Source organism: Lissotriton helveticus, chromosome 6 (genome assembly GCF_964261635.1).
Source record: "Lissotriton helveticus chromosome 6, aLisHel1.1, whole genome shotgun sequence".
NCBI classification, from domain to species: domain Eukaryota; kingdom Metazoa; phylum Chordata; class Amphibia; order Caudata; family Salamandridae; genus Lissotriton; species Lissotriton helveticus.
In genome coordinates this window covers 1256242767-1256258375 of record NC_136067.1, presented here as the reverse complement: position 1 = coordinate 1256258375, position 15609 = coordinate 1256242767, and positions in this window count along the sequence as shown.

Here is a 15609-nt window from a genome sequence, read left to right as displayed (position 1 = left end):
TTTTACAGAGTTTTGCTTACTCAAAAGCTTCAATTTTGACCAATTTCAGGCACAGCAATGACTTTAAATACACTTATTTTAGTTGAAAAAGTAATAATTCACATACAACCGTCATTTAAAGTCAAAAGATTAAATGTTAAATTTTCATCAATATTGACAATTTTTTGAACGTTCGACAGGTCCGGGGTCATCGTTTTTCATCAGAAAATTGATTTTTTGGACTCTACCAAAAATGATTCAAAATGTCATTTGGATCGGGCCTCATGTTGAATAATCACTTTTTAAACCCTCACAGTGACCAAAATTGCCATTTTTACAGAGTTTTCGCTTACTCAAAAGCTTCAATTTTGACCAATTTCAGGCACAAAAATGACTAAACACACTTATTTTAGTTGAAAAAGTAATAATTCACATCCAACCGTCATTTAAAGTCAAAAGATTAAATGTTAAATTTTCATCAATATTGACCATTTTTTGAACGTTCGACAGGTCCAGGGTCATCGTTTTTCATCAGAAAATTGATTTTTTGGACTCTACCAAAAATGATTCAAAATGTCATTTGGATTGGGCCTCATGTTTAATAACCACTTTTTAAACCCTCACAGTGACCAAAATTGCCATTTTTACAGAGTTTTCGCTTACTCAAAAGCTTCAATTTTGACCAATTTCAGGCACAGAAATGACTTTAAACACACTTATTTTCTTTGAAAAAGTAATAGTTCACATCCAACCGTCATTTAAAGTCAAAAGATTAAATGTTAAAATTTCATCAATATTGACCACTTTTTTGAACGTTCGACAGGTTCATCGTTTTTCTTCAGAATATTGATTTTTTGGACTCTACCAAAAATGATTCAAAATGTCATTGGGATCGGGCCTCATCTAGAATATCCACTTTTTAAACCCTCACAGTGACCAAAATTGCCATTTTTACAGAGTTTTGCTTACTCAAAAGCTTCAATTTTGACCAATTTCAGGCACAGCAATGACTAAACACACTTATTTTAGTTGAAAAAGTAATAATTCACATACAACCGTCATTTAAAGTCAAAAGATTAAATGTTAAATTTTCATCAATATTGACCACTTTTTTGAACGTTCGACAGGTCCAGGGTCATCGTTTTTCATCAGAAAATTGATTTTTTGGACTCTACCAAGAATGATTCAAAATGTCATTTGGATCGGGCCTCATGTTTAATAACCACTTTTTATACCCTCACAGTGACCAAAATTGCCATTTTTACTGAGTTTTCGCTTACTCAAAATCTTCAATTTTGACCAATTTCAGGCACAAAAATGACTTTAAACACACTTATTTTAGTTGAAAAAGTAATATTTCACATCCAACCGTCATTTAAAGTCAAAAGATTAAATGTTAAAATTTCATCAATATTGACCACTTTTTTGAACGTTCGAGAGGTCCGGGGTCATCGTTTTTCATCAGAAAATTTATTTTTTGGACTCTACCAGAAATGATTCAAAATGTCATTGGGATCGGGCCTCATGTAGAATAACCACTTTTTAAACCCTTACAGTGACCAAAATTGCCATTTTTACAGAGTTTTGCTTACTCAAAAGCTTTAATTTTGACCAATTTCAGGCACAGAAGTGACTTTAAACACACTTATTTTAGTTGAACAGGTAATAATTCACATACAACCGTCATTTAAAGTCAAAAGATTAAATGTTAAATTTTCATCAATATTGACCATTTTTTGAACGTTCGACAGGTCCAGGGTCATCGATTTTCATCAGAAAATTGATTTTTTGGACTCTACCAAAAATGATTCAAAATGTCATTTGGATCGGGCCTCATGTTGAATAACCACTTTTTAAACCCTCACAGTGACCAAAATTGCCATTTTTACAGAGTTTTCGCTTACTCAAAAGCTTCAATTTTGACCAATTTCAGGCACAGAAATGACTTTAAACACACTTATTTTCTTTGAAAAAGTAATAGTTCACATCCAACCATCATTTAAAGTCAAAAGATTAAATGTTAAAATTTCATCAATATTGACCACTTTTTTGAACGTTCGACAGGTTCATCGTTTTTCTTCAGAATATTGATTTTTTGGACTCTACCAAAAATGATTCAAAATGTCATTGGGATCGGGCCTCATGTAGAATAACCACTTTTTAAACCCTCACAGTGACCAAAATTGCCATTTTTACAGAGTTTTGCTTACTCAAAAGCTTCAATTTTGACCAATTTCAGGCACAGCAATGACTTTAAACACACGTATTTTAGTTGAAAAAGTAATAATTCACATACAACCGTCATTTAAAGTCAAAAGATTAAATGTTAAGTTTTCATCAATATTGACAATTTTTTGAACGTTCGACAGGTCCGGGGTCATCGTTTTTCATCAGAAAATTGATTTTTTGGACTCTACCAAAAATGATTCAAAATGTCATTTGGATCGGGCCTCATGTTGAATAATCACTTTTTAAACCCTCACAGTGACCAAAATTGCCATTTTTACAGAGTTTTCGCTTACTCAAAAGCTTCAATTTTGACCAATTTCAGGCACAAAAATGACTAAACACACTTATTTTAGTTGAAAAAGTAATAATTCACATCCAACCGTCATTTAAAGTCAAAAGATCAAATGTTAAAATTTCATCAATTTTGACCACTTTTTTTAACGTTCGACAGGTCCAGGGTCATCGTTTTTCATCAGAAAATTGATTTTTTGGACTCTACCAAAAATGATTCAAAATGTCATTTGGATCGGGCCTCATGTTTAATAACCACTTTTTATACCCTCACAGTGACCAAAATTGCCATTTTTACAGAGTTTTCGCTTACTCAAAAGCTTCAATTTTGACCAATTTCAGGCACAGAAATTACTTTAAACACACTTATTTTAGTTGAAAAAGTAATAATTCACATCCAACTGTCATTTAAAGTCAAAAGATTAAATGTTAAATTTTCATCAATATTGACCATTTTTTGAACGTTCGACAGGTCCAGTGTCATCGTTTTTCATCAGAAAATTGATTTTTTGGACTCTACCAAAAATGATTCAAAATGTCATTTGGATCGGGCCTCATGTTTAATAACCACTTTTTAAACCCTCACAGTGACCAAAATTGCCATTTTTACAGAGTTTTCGCTTACTCAAAAGCTTCAATTTTGACCAATTTCGTGCACAGAAATGACTTTAAACACACTTATTTTCTTTGAAAAAGTAATAGTTCACATCCAACCGTCATTTAAAGTCAAAAGATTAAATGTTAAAAGTTCATCAATATTGACCACTTTTTTGAACGTTCGACAGGTTCATCGTTTTTCTTCAGAATATTGATTTTTTGGACTCTACCAAAAATGATTCAAAATGTCATTGGGATCGGGCCTCATGTAGAATAACCACTTTTTAAACCCTCACAGTGACCAAAATTGCCATTTTTACAGAGTTTTGCTTACTCAAAAGCTTCAATTTTGACCAATTTCAGGCACAAAAATGACTTTAAACACACTTATTTTAGTTGAAAAAGTAATAATTCACATACAACCGTCATTTAAAGTCAAAAGATCAAATGTTAAAATTTCATCAATATTGACCACTTTTTTGAACGTTCGACAGGTCAGGGGTCATCGTTTTTCATCAGAAAATTGAATTTTTTGGACTCTACCAAAAATGATTCAAAATGTCATTTGGATCGGGCCTCATGTTTAATAACCACTTTTTAAACCCTCACAGTGACCAAAATTGCCATTTTTACAGAGTTTTCGCTTACTCAAAAGCTTCAATTTTTACCAATTTCAGGCACAGAAATGACTTTAAACACACTTATTTTAGTTGAGAAGGTAATAATTCACATCCAACCGTCATTTAAAGTCAAAAGATTAAATGTTACATTTTCATCAATATTGACCACTTTTTGAACGTTCGACAGGTCCGGGGTCATCGTTTTTCATCAGAAAATTGATTTTTTGGACTCTACCAAAAATGATTCAACATGTCATTTAGATCGGGCCTCATTTTTAATAACCACTTTTTAAACCCTCACAGTGACCAAAATTGCCATTTTTACAGAGTTTTGCTTACTCAAAAGCTTTAATTTTGATCAATTTCAGGCACAGAAATGACTTTAAACACACTTATTTTAGTTGAACAGGTAATAATTCACATACAACCGTCATTTAAAGTCAAAAGATTAAATGTTAAATTTTCATCAATATTGACCATTTTTTGAACGTTCGACAGGTCCAGGGTCATCGTTTTTATCAGAAAATTGATTTTTTGGACTCTACCAAAAATGATTCAAAATGTCATTTGGATTGGGCCTCATGTTTAATAACCACTTTTTAAACCCTCACAGTGACCAAAATTGCCATTTTTACAGAGTTTTCGCTTACTCAAAAGCTTCAATTTTGACCAATTTCAGGCACAGAAATGACTTTAAACACACTTATTTTCTTTGAAAAAGTAATAGTTCACATCCAACCGTCATTTAAAGTCAAAAGATTAAATGTTAAAATTTCATCAATATTGACCACTTTTTTGAACGTTTGACAGGTTCATCATTTTTCTTCAGAATATTGATTTTTTGGACTCTACCAAAAATGATTCAAAATGTCATTGGGATCGGGCCTCATGTAGAATAACCACTTTTTAAACCCTCACAGTGACCGAAAAATGCAATTTTTACAGAGTTTTGCTTACTCAAAAGCTTCAATTTTGACCAATTTCAGGCACAGCAATGACTTTAAATACACTTATTTTAGTTGAAAAAGTAATAATTCACATACAACCGTCATTTAAAGTCAAAAGATTAAATGTTAAATTTTCATCAATATTGACAATTTTTTGAACGTTCGACAGGTCCGGGGTCATCGTTTTTCATCAGAAAATTGATATTTTGGACTCTACCAAAAATGATTCAAAATGTCATTTGGATCGGGCCTCATGTTGAATAATCACTTTTTAAACCCTCACAGTGACCAAAATTGCCATTTTTACAGAGTTTTCGCTTACTCAAAAGCTTCAATTTTGACCAATTTCAGGCACAAAAATGACTAAACACACTTATTTTAGTTGAAAAAGTAATAATTCACATCCAACCGTCATTTAAAGTCAAAAGATCAAATGTTAAAATTTCATCAATATTGACCACTTTTTTGAACGTTCGACAGGTCCAAGGTCATCGTTTTTCATCAGAAAATTGATTTTTTGGACTCTACCAAAAATGATTCAAAATGTCATTTGGATCGGGCCTCATGTTTAATAACCACTTTTTATACCCTCACAGTGACCAAAATTGCCATTTTTACAGAGTTTTCGCTTACTCAAAAGCTTCAATTTTGACCAATTTCAGGCACAGAAATGACTTTAAACACACTTATTTTAGTTGAAAAAGTAATAATTCACATCCAACCGTCATTTAAAGTCAAAAGATTAAATGTTAAATTTTCATCAATATTGACAATTTTTTGAACGTTCGACAGGTCCAAGGTCATCGTTTTTCATCAGAAAATTGATTTTTTGGACTCTACCAAAAATGATTCAAAATGTCATTTGGATCGGGCCTCATGTTGAATAACCACTTTTTAAACCCTCACAGTGACCACAATTGCCATTTTTACAGAGTTTTGCTTACTCAAAAGCTTTAATTTTGACAAATTTCAGGCACAGACGTGACTTTAAACACACTTATTTTAGTTGAACAGGTAATAATTCACATACAACCGTCATTTAAAGTCAAAAGATTAAATGTTAAATTTTCATCAATATTGACCATTTTTTGAACGTTCGACAGGTCCAGGGTCATCGTTTTTCATCAGAAAATTGATTTTTTGGACTCTACCAAAAATGATTCAAAATGTCATTTGGATCGGGCCTCATGTTGAATAACCACTTTTTAAACCCTCACAGTGACCAAAATTGCAATTTTTACAGAGTTTTTGCTTACTCAAAAGCTTCAATTTTGACCAATTTCAGGCACAGAAATGACTTTAAACACACTTATTTTAGTTGAAAAAGTAATAATTCACATCCAACCTTCATTTAAAGTCAAAAGATTAAATGTTAAAATTTCATCAATATTGACCACTTTTTTGAACGTTCGACAGGTCCGGGGTCATCGTTTTTCATCAGAAAATTGATTTTTTGGACTCTACCAGAAATGATTCAAAATGTCATTGGGATCGGGCCTCATGTAGAATAACCACTTTTTAAACCCTCACAGTGACCAAAATTGCCATTTTTACAGAGTTTTGCTTACTCAAAAGCTTTAATTTTGACCAATTTCAGGCACAGAAATGACTTTAAACACACTTATTTTAGTTGAGAAGGTAATAATTCACATCCAACCGTCATTTAAAGTCAAAAGATTAAATGTTAAATTTTCATCAATATTGACCATTTTTTGAACGTTTGACAGGTCCGGGGTCATCGTTTTTCATCAGAAAATTGATTTTTTGGACTCTACCAAAAATGATTCAACATGTCATTTGGATCGGGCCTCATGTTTAATAACCACTTTTTAAACCCTCACAGTGACCAAAATTGCCATTTTTACAGAGTTTTGCTTACTCAAAAGCTTTAATTTTGACCAATTTCAGGCACAGAAATGACTTTAAACACACTTATTTTAGTTGAACAGGTAATAATTCACATACAACCGTCATTTAAAGTCAAAAGATTAAATGTTACATTTTCATCAATATTGACCATTTTTTGAACGTTCGACAGGTCCAGGGTCATCGTTTTTCATCAGAAAATTGATTTTTTGGACTCTACCAAAAATGATTCAAAATGTCATTTGGATTGGGCCTCATGTTTAATAACCACTTTTTAAACCCTCACAGTGACCAAAATTGCCATTTTTACAGAGTTTTCGCTTACTCAAAAGCTTCAATTTTGACCAATTTCAGGCACAGAAATGACTTTAAACACACTTATTTTCTTTGAAAAAGTAATAGTTCACATCCAACCATCATTTAAAGTCAAAAGATTAAATGTTAAAATTTCATCAATATTGACCACTTTTTTGAACGTTCGACAGGTTCATCGTTTTTCTTCAGAATATTGATTTTTTGGACTCTACCAAAAATGATTCAAAATGTCATTGGGATCGGGCCTCATGTAGAATAACCACTTTTTAAACCCTCACAGTGACCAAAATTGCCATTTTTACAGAGTTTTGCTTACTCAAAAGCTTCAATTTTTACCAATTTCAGGCACAGCAATGACTTTAAATACACTTATTTTAGTTGAAAAAGTAATAATTCACATACAACCGTCATTTAAAGTCAAAAGATTAAATGTTAAATTTTCATCAATATTGACAATTTTTTGAACGTTCGACAGGTCCGGGGTCATCGTTTTTCATCAGAAAATTGATATTTTGGACTCTACCAAAAATGATTCAAAATGTCATTTGGATCGGGCCTCATGTTGAATAATCACTTTTTAAACCCTCACAGTGACCAAAATTGCCATTTTTACAGAGTTTTCGCTTACTCAAAAGCTTCAATTTTGACCAATTTCAGGCACAAAAATGACTAAACACACTTATTTTAGTTGAAAAAGTAATAATTCACATCCAACCGTCATTTAAAGTCAAAAGATCAAATGTTAAAATTTCATCAATATTGACCACTTTTTTGAACGTTCGACAGGTCCAAGGTCATCGTTTTTCATCAGAAAATTGATTTTTTGGACTCTACCAAAAATGATTCAAAATGTCATTTGGATCGGGCCTCATGTTTAATAACCACTTTTTATACCCTCACAGTGACCAAAATTGCAATTTTTACAGAGTTTTCGCTTACTCAAAAGCTTCAATTTTGACCAATTTCAGGCACAGAAATGACTTTAAACACACTTATTTTAGTTGAAAAAGTAATAATTCACATCCAACCGTCATTTAAAGTCAAAAGATTAAATGTTAAATTTTCATCAATATTGACAATTTTTTGAACGTTCGACAGGTCCGGGGTCATCGTTTTTCATCAGAAAATTGATTTTTTGGACTCTACCAAAAATGATTCAAAATGTCATTTGGATCGGGCCTCATGTTGAATAACTACTTTTTAAACCCTCACCGTGACCAAAATTGCCATTTTTACAGAGTTTTGCTTACTCAAAAGCTTTCATTTTGACCAATTTCAGGCACAGAAGTGACTTTAAACACACTTATTTTAGTTGAACAGGTAATAATTCACATACAACCGTCATTTAAAGTCAAAAGATTAAATGTTAAATTTTCATCAATATTGACCATTTTTTGAACGTTCGACAGGTCCAGGGTCATCGTTTTTCATCAGAAAATTGATTTTTTTGGACTCTACCAAAAATGATTCAAAATGTCATTTGGATCGGGCCTCATGTTGAATAACCACTTTTTAAACCCTCACAGTGACCAAAATTGCAATTTTTACAGAGTTTTTGCTTACTCAAAAGCTTCAATTTTGACCAATTTCAGGCACAGAAATGACTTTAAACACACTTATTTTAGTTGAAAAAGTAATAATTCACATCCAACCTTCATTTAAAGTCAAAAGATTAAATGTTAAAATTTCATCAATATTGACCACTTTTTTGAACGTTCGACAGGTCCGGGGTCATCGTTTTTCATCAGAAAATTGATTTTTTGGACTCTACCAGAAATGATTCAAAATGTCATTGGGATCGGGCCTCATGTAGAATAACCACTTTTTAAACCCTCACAGTGACCAAAATTGCCATTTTTACAGAGTTTTGCTTACTCAAAAGCTTTAATTTTAACCAATTTCAGGCACAGAAATGACTTTAAACACACTTATTTTAGTTGAACAGGTAATAATTCACATCCAACCATCATTTCAAGTCAAAAGATTAAATGTTAAATTTTCATCAATATTGACCATTTTTTGAACGTTCGACAGGTCCGGGGTCATCGTTTTTCATCAGAAAATTGAATTTTTTGGACTCTACCAAAAATGATTCAAAATGTCATTTGGATCGGGCCTCATGTTTAATAACCACTTTTTAAACCCTCACAGTGACCAAAATTGCAATTTTTACAGAGTTTTCGCTTACTCAAAAGCTTCAATTTTGACCAATTTCAGGCACAGAAATGACTTTAAACACACACTTATTTTAGTTGAGAAGGTAATAATTCACATCCAACCGTCATTTAAAGTCAAAAGATTAAATGTTAAATTTTCATCAATATTGACCATTTTTTGAACGTTTGACAGGTCCGGGGTCATCGTTTTTCATCAGAAAATTGATTTTTTGGACTCTACCAAAAATGATTCAACATGTCATTTGGATCGGGCCTCATGTTTAATAACCACTTTTTAAACCCTCACAGTGACCAAAATTGCCATTTTTACAGAGTTTTGCTTACTCAAAAGCTTTAATTTTGACCAATTTCAGGCACAGAAATGACTTTAAACACACTTATTTTAGTTGAAAAAGTAATATTTCACATCCAACCGTCATTTAAAGTCAAAAGATTAAATGTTAAAATTTCATCAATATTGACCACTTTTTTGAACGTTCGAGAGTTCCGGGGTCATCGTTTTTCATCAGAAAATTTATTTTTTGGACTCTACCAGAAATGATTCAAAATGTCATTGGGATCGGGCCTCATGTAGAATAACCACTTTTTAAACCCTTACAGTGACCAAAATTGCCATTTTTACAGAGTTTTGCTTACTCAAAAGCTTTAATTTTGACCAATTTCAGGCACAGAAGTGACTTTAAACACACTTATTTTAGTTGAACAGGTAATAATTCACATACAACCGTCATTTAAAGTCAAAAGATTAAATGTTAAATTTTCATCAATATTGACCATTTTTTGAACGTTCGACAGGTCCAGGGTCATCGATTTTCATCAGAAAATTGATTTTTTGGACTCTACCAAAAATGATTCAAAATGTCATTTGGATCGGGCCTCATGTTGAATAACCACTTTTTAAACCCTCACAGTGACCAAAATTGCCATTTTTACAGAGTTTTCGCTTACTCAAAAGCTTCAATTTTGACCAATTTCAGGCACAGAAATGACTTTAAACACACTTATTTTCTTTGAAAAAGTAATAGTTCACATCCAACCATCATTTAAAGTCAAAAGATTAAATGTTAAAATTTCATCAATATTGACCACTTTTTTGAACGTTCGACAGGTTCATCGTTTTTCTTCAGAATATTGATTTTTTGGACTCTACCAAAAATGATTCAAAATGTCATTGGGATCGGGCCTCATGTAGAATAACCACTTTTTAAACCCTCACAGTGACCAAAATTGCCATTTTTACAGAGTTTTGCTTACTCAAAAGCTTCAATTTTGACCAATTTCAGGCACAGCAATGACTTTAAACACACGTATTTTAGTTGAAAAAGTAATAATTCACATACAACCGTCATTTAAAGTCAAAAGATTAAATGTTAAATTTTCATCAATATTGACAATTTTTTGAACGTTCGACAGGTCCGGGGTCATCGTTTTTCATCAGAAAATTGATTTTTTGGACTGTACCAAAAATGATTCAAAATGTCATTTGGATCGGGCCTCATGTTGAATAATCACTTTTTAAACCCTCACAGTGACCAAAATTGCCATTTTTACAGAGTTTTCGCTTACTCAAAAGCTTCAATTTTGACCAATTTCAGGCACAAAAATGACTAAACACACTTATTTTAGTTGAAAAAGTAATAATTCACATCCAACCGTCATTTAAAGTCAAAAGATCAAATGTTAAAATTTCATCAATTTTGACCACTTTTTTTAACGTTCGACAGGTCCAGGGTCATCGTTTTTCATCAGAAAATTGATTTTTTGGACTCTACCAAAAATGATTCAAAATGTCATTTGGATCGGGCCTCATGTTTAATAACCACTTTTTATACCCTCACAGTGACCAAAATTGCCATTTTTACAGAGTTTTCGCTTACTCAAAAGCTTCAATTTTGACCAATTTCAGGCACAGAAATTACTTTAAACACACTTATTTTAGTTGAAAAAGTAATAATTCACATTCAACTGTCATTTAAAGTCAAAAGATTAAATGTTAAATTTTCATCAATATTGACCATTTTTTGAACGTTCGACAGGTCCAGGGTCATCGTTTTTCATCAGAAAATTGATTTTTTGGACTCTACCAAAAATGATTCAAAATGTCATTTGGATCGGGCCTCATGTTTAATAACCACTTTTTAAACCCTCACAGTGACCAAAATTGCCATTTTTACAGAGTTTTCGCTTACTCAAAAGCTTCAATTTTGACCAATTTCGTGCACAGAAATGACTTTAAACACACTTATTTTCTTTGAAAAAGTAATAGTTCACATCCAACCGTCATTTAAAGTCAAAAGATTAAATGTTAAAAGTTCATCAATATTGACCACTTTTTTGAACGTTCGACAGGTTCATCGTTTTTCTTCAGAATATTGATTTTTTGGACTCTACCAAAAATGATTCAAAATGTCATTGGGATCGGGCCTCATGTAGAATAACCACTTTTTAAACCCTCACAGTGACCAAAATTGCCATTTTTACAGAGTTTTGCTTACTCAAAAGCTTCAATTTTGACCAATTTCAGGCACAGCAATGACTTTAAACACACTTATTTTAGTTGAGAAGGTAATAATTCACATACAACCGTCATTTAAAGTCAAAAGATTAAATGTTAAATTTTCATCAATATTGACAATTTTTTGAACGTTCGACAGGTCCGGGGTCATCGTTTTTCATCAGAAAATTGATTTTTTGGACTCTACCAAAAATGATTCAAAATGTCATTTGGATCGGGCCTCATGTTGAATAATCACTTTTTAAACCCTCACAGTGACCAAAATTCCCATTTTTACAGAGTTTTCGCTTACTCAAAAGCTTCAATTTTGACCAATTTCAGGCACAAAAATGACTTTAAACACACTTATTTTAGTTGAAAAAGTAATAGTTCACATCCAACCATCATTTAAAGTCAAAAGATTAAATGTTAAAATTTCATCAATATTGACCACTTTTTTGAACGTTCGACAGGTTCATCGTTTTTCTTCAGAATATTGATTTTTTGGACTCTACCAAAAATGATTCAAAATGTCATTGGGATCGGGCCTCATGTAGAATAACCACTTTTTAAACCCTCACAGTGACCAAAATTGCCATTTTTACAGAGTTTTGCTTACTCAAAAGCTTCAATTTTGACCTATTTCAGGCACAGCAATGACTTTAAACACACGTATTTTAGTTGAAAAAGTAATAATTCACATACAACCGTCATTTAAAGTCAAAAGATTAAATGTTAAATTTTCATCAATATTGACAATTTTTTGAACGTTCGACAGGTCCGGGGTCATCGTTTTTCATCAGAAAATTGATTTTTTGGACTCTACCAAAAATGATTCAAAATGTCATTTGGATCGGGCCTCATGTTGAATAATCACTTTTTAAACCCTCACAGTGACCAAAATTGCCATTTTTACAGAGTTTTCGCTTACTCAAAAGCTTCAATTTTGACCAATTTCAGGCACAAAAATGACTAAACACACTTATTTTAGTTGAAAAAGTAATAATTCACATCCAACCGTCATTTAAAGTCAAAAGATCAAATGTTAAATTTTCATCAATATTGACCATTTTTTGAACGTTCGACAGGTCCAGGGTCATCGTTTTTCATCAGAAAATTGATTTTTTTGGACTCTACCAAAAATGATTCAAAATGTCATTTGGATCGGGCCTCATGTTGAATAACCACTTTTTAAACCCTCACAGTGACCAAAATTGCAATTTTTACAGAGTTTTTGCTTACTCAAAAGCTTCAATTTTGACCAATTTCAGGCACAGAAATGACTTTAAACACACTTATTTTAGTTGAAAAAGTAATAATTCACATCCAACCTTCATTTAAAGTCAAAAGATTAAATGTTAAAATTTCATCAATATTGACCACTTTTTTGAACGTTCGACAGGTCCGGGGTCATCGTTTTTCATCAGAAAATTGATTTTTTGGACTCTACCAGAAATGATTCAAAATGTCATTGGGATCGGGCCTCATGTAGAATAACCACTTTTTAAACCCTCACAGTGACCAAAATTGCCATTTTTACAGAGTTTTGCTTACTCAAAAGCTTTAATTTTAACCAATTTCAGGCACAGAAATGACTTTAAACACACTTATTTTAGTTGAACAGGTAATAATTCACATCCAACCATCATTTCAAGTCAAAAGATTAAATGTTAAATTTTCATCAATATTGACCATTTTTTGAACGTTCGACAGGTCCGGGGTCATCGTTTTTCATCAGAAAATTGCATTTTTTGGACTCTACCAAAAATGATTCAAAATGTCATTTGGATCGGGCCTCATGTTTAATAACCACTTTTTAAACCCTCACAGTGACCAAAATTGCAATTTTTACAGAGTTTTCGCTTACTCAAAAGCTTCAATTTTGACCAATTTCAGGCACAGAAATGACTTTAAACACACACTTATTTTAGTTGAGAAGGTAATAATTCACATCCAACCGTCATTTAAAGTCAAAAGATTAAATGTTAAATTTTCATCAATATTGACCATTTTTTGAACGTTTGACAGGTCCGGGGTCATCGTTTTTCATCAGAAAATTGATTTTTTGGACTCTACCAAAAATGATTCAACATGTCATTTGGATCGGGCCTCATGTTTAATAACCACTTTTTAAACCCTCACAGTGACCAAAATTGCCATTTTTACAGAGTTTTGCTTACTCAAAAGCTTTAATTTTGACCAATTTCAGGCACAGAAATGACTTTAAACACACTTATTTTAGTTGAAAAAGTAATATTTCACATCCAACCGTCATTTAAAGTCAAAAGATTAAATGTTAAAATTTCATCAATATTGACCACTTTTTTGAACGTTCGAGAGTTCCGGGGTCATCGTTTTTCATCAGAAAATTTATTTTTTGGACTCTACCAGAAATGATTCAAAATGTCATTGGGATCGGGCCTCATGTAGAATAACCACTTTTTAAACCCTTACAGTGACCAAAATTGCCATTTTTACAGAGTTTTGCTTACTCAAAAGCTTTAATTTTGACCAATTTCAGGCACAGAAGTGACTTTAAACACACTTATTTTAGTTGAACAGGTAATAATTCACATACAACCGTCATTTAAAGTCAAAAGATTAAATGTTAAATTTTCATCAATATTGACCATTTTTTGAACGTTCGACAGGTCCAGGGTCATCGATTTTCATCAGAAAATTGATTTTTTGGACTCTACCAAAAATGATTCAAAATGTCATTTGGATCGGGCCTCATGTTGAATAACCACTTTTTAAACCCTCACAGTGACCAAAATTGCCATTTTTACAGAGTTTTCGCTTACTCAAAAGCTTCAATTTTGACCAATTTCAGGCACAGAAATGACTTTAAACACACTTATTTTCTTTGAAAAAGTAATAGTTCACATCCAACCATCATTTAAGGTCAAAAGATTAAATGTTAAAATTTCATCAATATTGACCACTTTTTTGAACGTTCGACAGGTTCATCGTTTTTCTTCAGAATATTGATTTTTTGGACTCTACCAAAAATGATTCAAAATGTCATTGGGATCGGGCCTCATGTAGAATAACCACTTTTTAAACCCTCACAGTGACCAAAATTGCCATTTTTACAGAGTTTTGCTTACTCAAAAGCTTCAATTTTGACCAATTTCAGGCACAGCAATGACTTTAAACACACGTATTTTAGTTGAAAAAGTAATAATTCACATACAACCGTCATTTAAAGTCAAAAGATTAAATGTTAAATTTTCATCAATATTGACAATTTTTTGAACGTTCGACAGGTCCGGGGTCATCGTTTTTCATCAGAAAATTGATTTTTTGGACTGTACCAAAAATGATTCAAAATGTCATTTGGATCGGGCCTCATGTTGAATAATCACTTTTTAAACCCTCACAGTGACCAAAATTGCCATTTTTACAGAGTTTTCGCTTACTCAAAAGCTTCAATTTTGACCAATTTCAGGCATAAAAATGACTAAACACACTTATTTTAGTTGAAAAAGTAATAATTCACATCCAACCGTCATTTAAAGTCAAAAGATCAAATGTTAAAATTTCATCAATTTTGACCACTTTTTTTAACGTTCGACAGGTCCAGGGTCATCGTTTTTCATCAGAAAATTGATTTTTTGGACTCTACCAAAAATGATTCAAAATGTCATTTGGATCGGGCCTCATGTTTAATAACCACTTTTTATACCCTCACAGTGACCAAAATTGCCATTTTTACAGAGTTTTCGCTTACTCAAAAGCTTCAATTTTGACCAATTTCAGGCACAGAAATTACTTTAAACACACTTATTTTAGTTGAAAAAGTAATAATTCACATTCAACTGTCATTTAAAGTCAAAAGATTAAATGTTAAATTTTCATCAATATTGACCATTTTTTGAACGTTCGACAGGTCCAGGGTCATCGTTTTTCATCAGAAAATTGATTTTTTGGACTCTACCAAAAATGATTCAAAATGTCATTTGGATCGGGCCTCATGTTTAATAACCACTTTTTAAACCCTCACAGTGACCAAAATTGCCATTTTTACAGAGTTTTCGCTTACTCAAAAGCTTCAATTTTGACCAATTTCGTGCACAGAAATGACTTTAAAC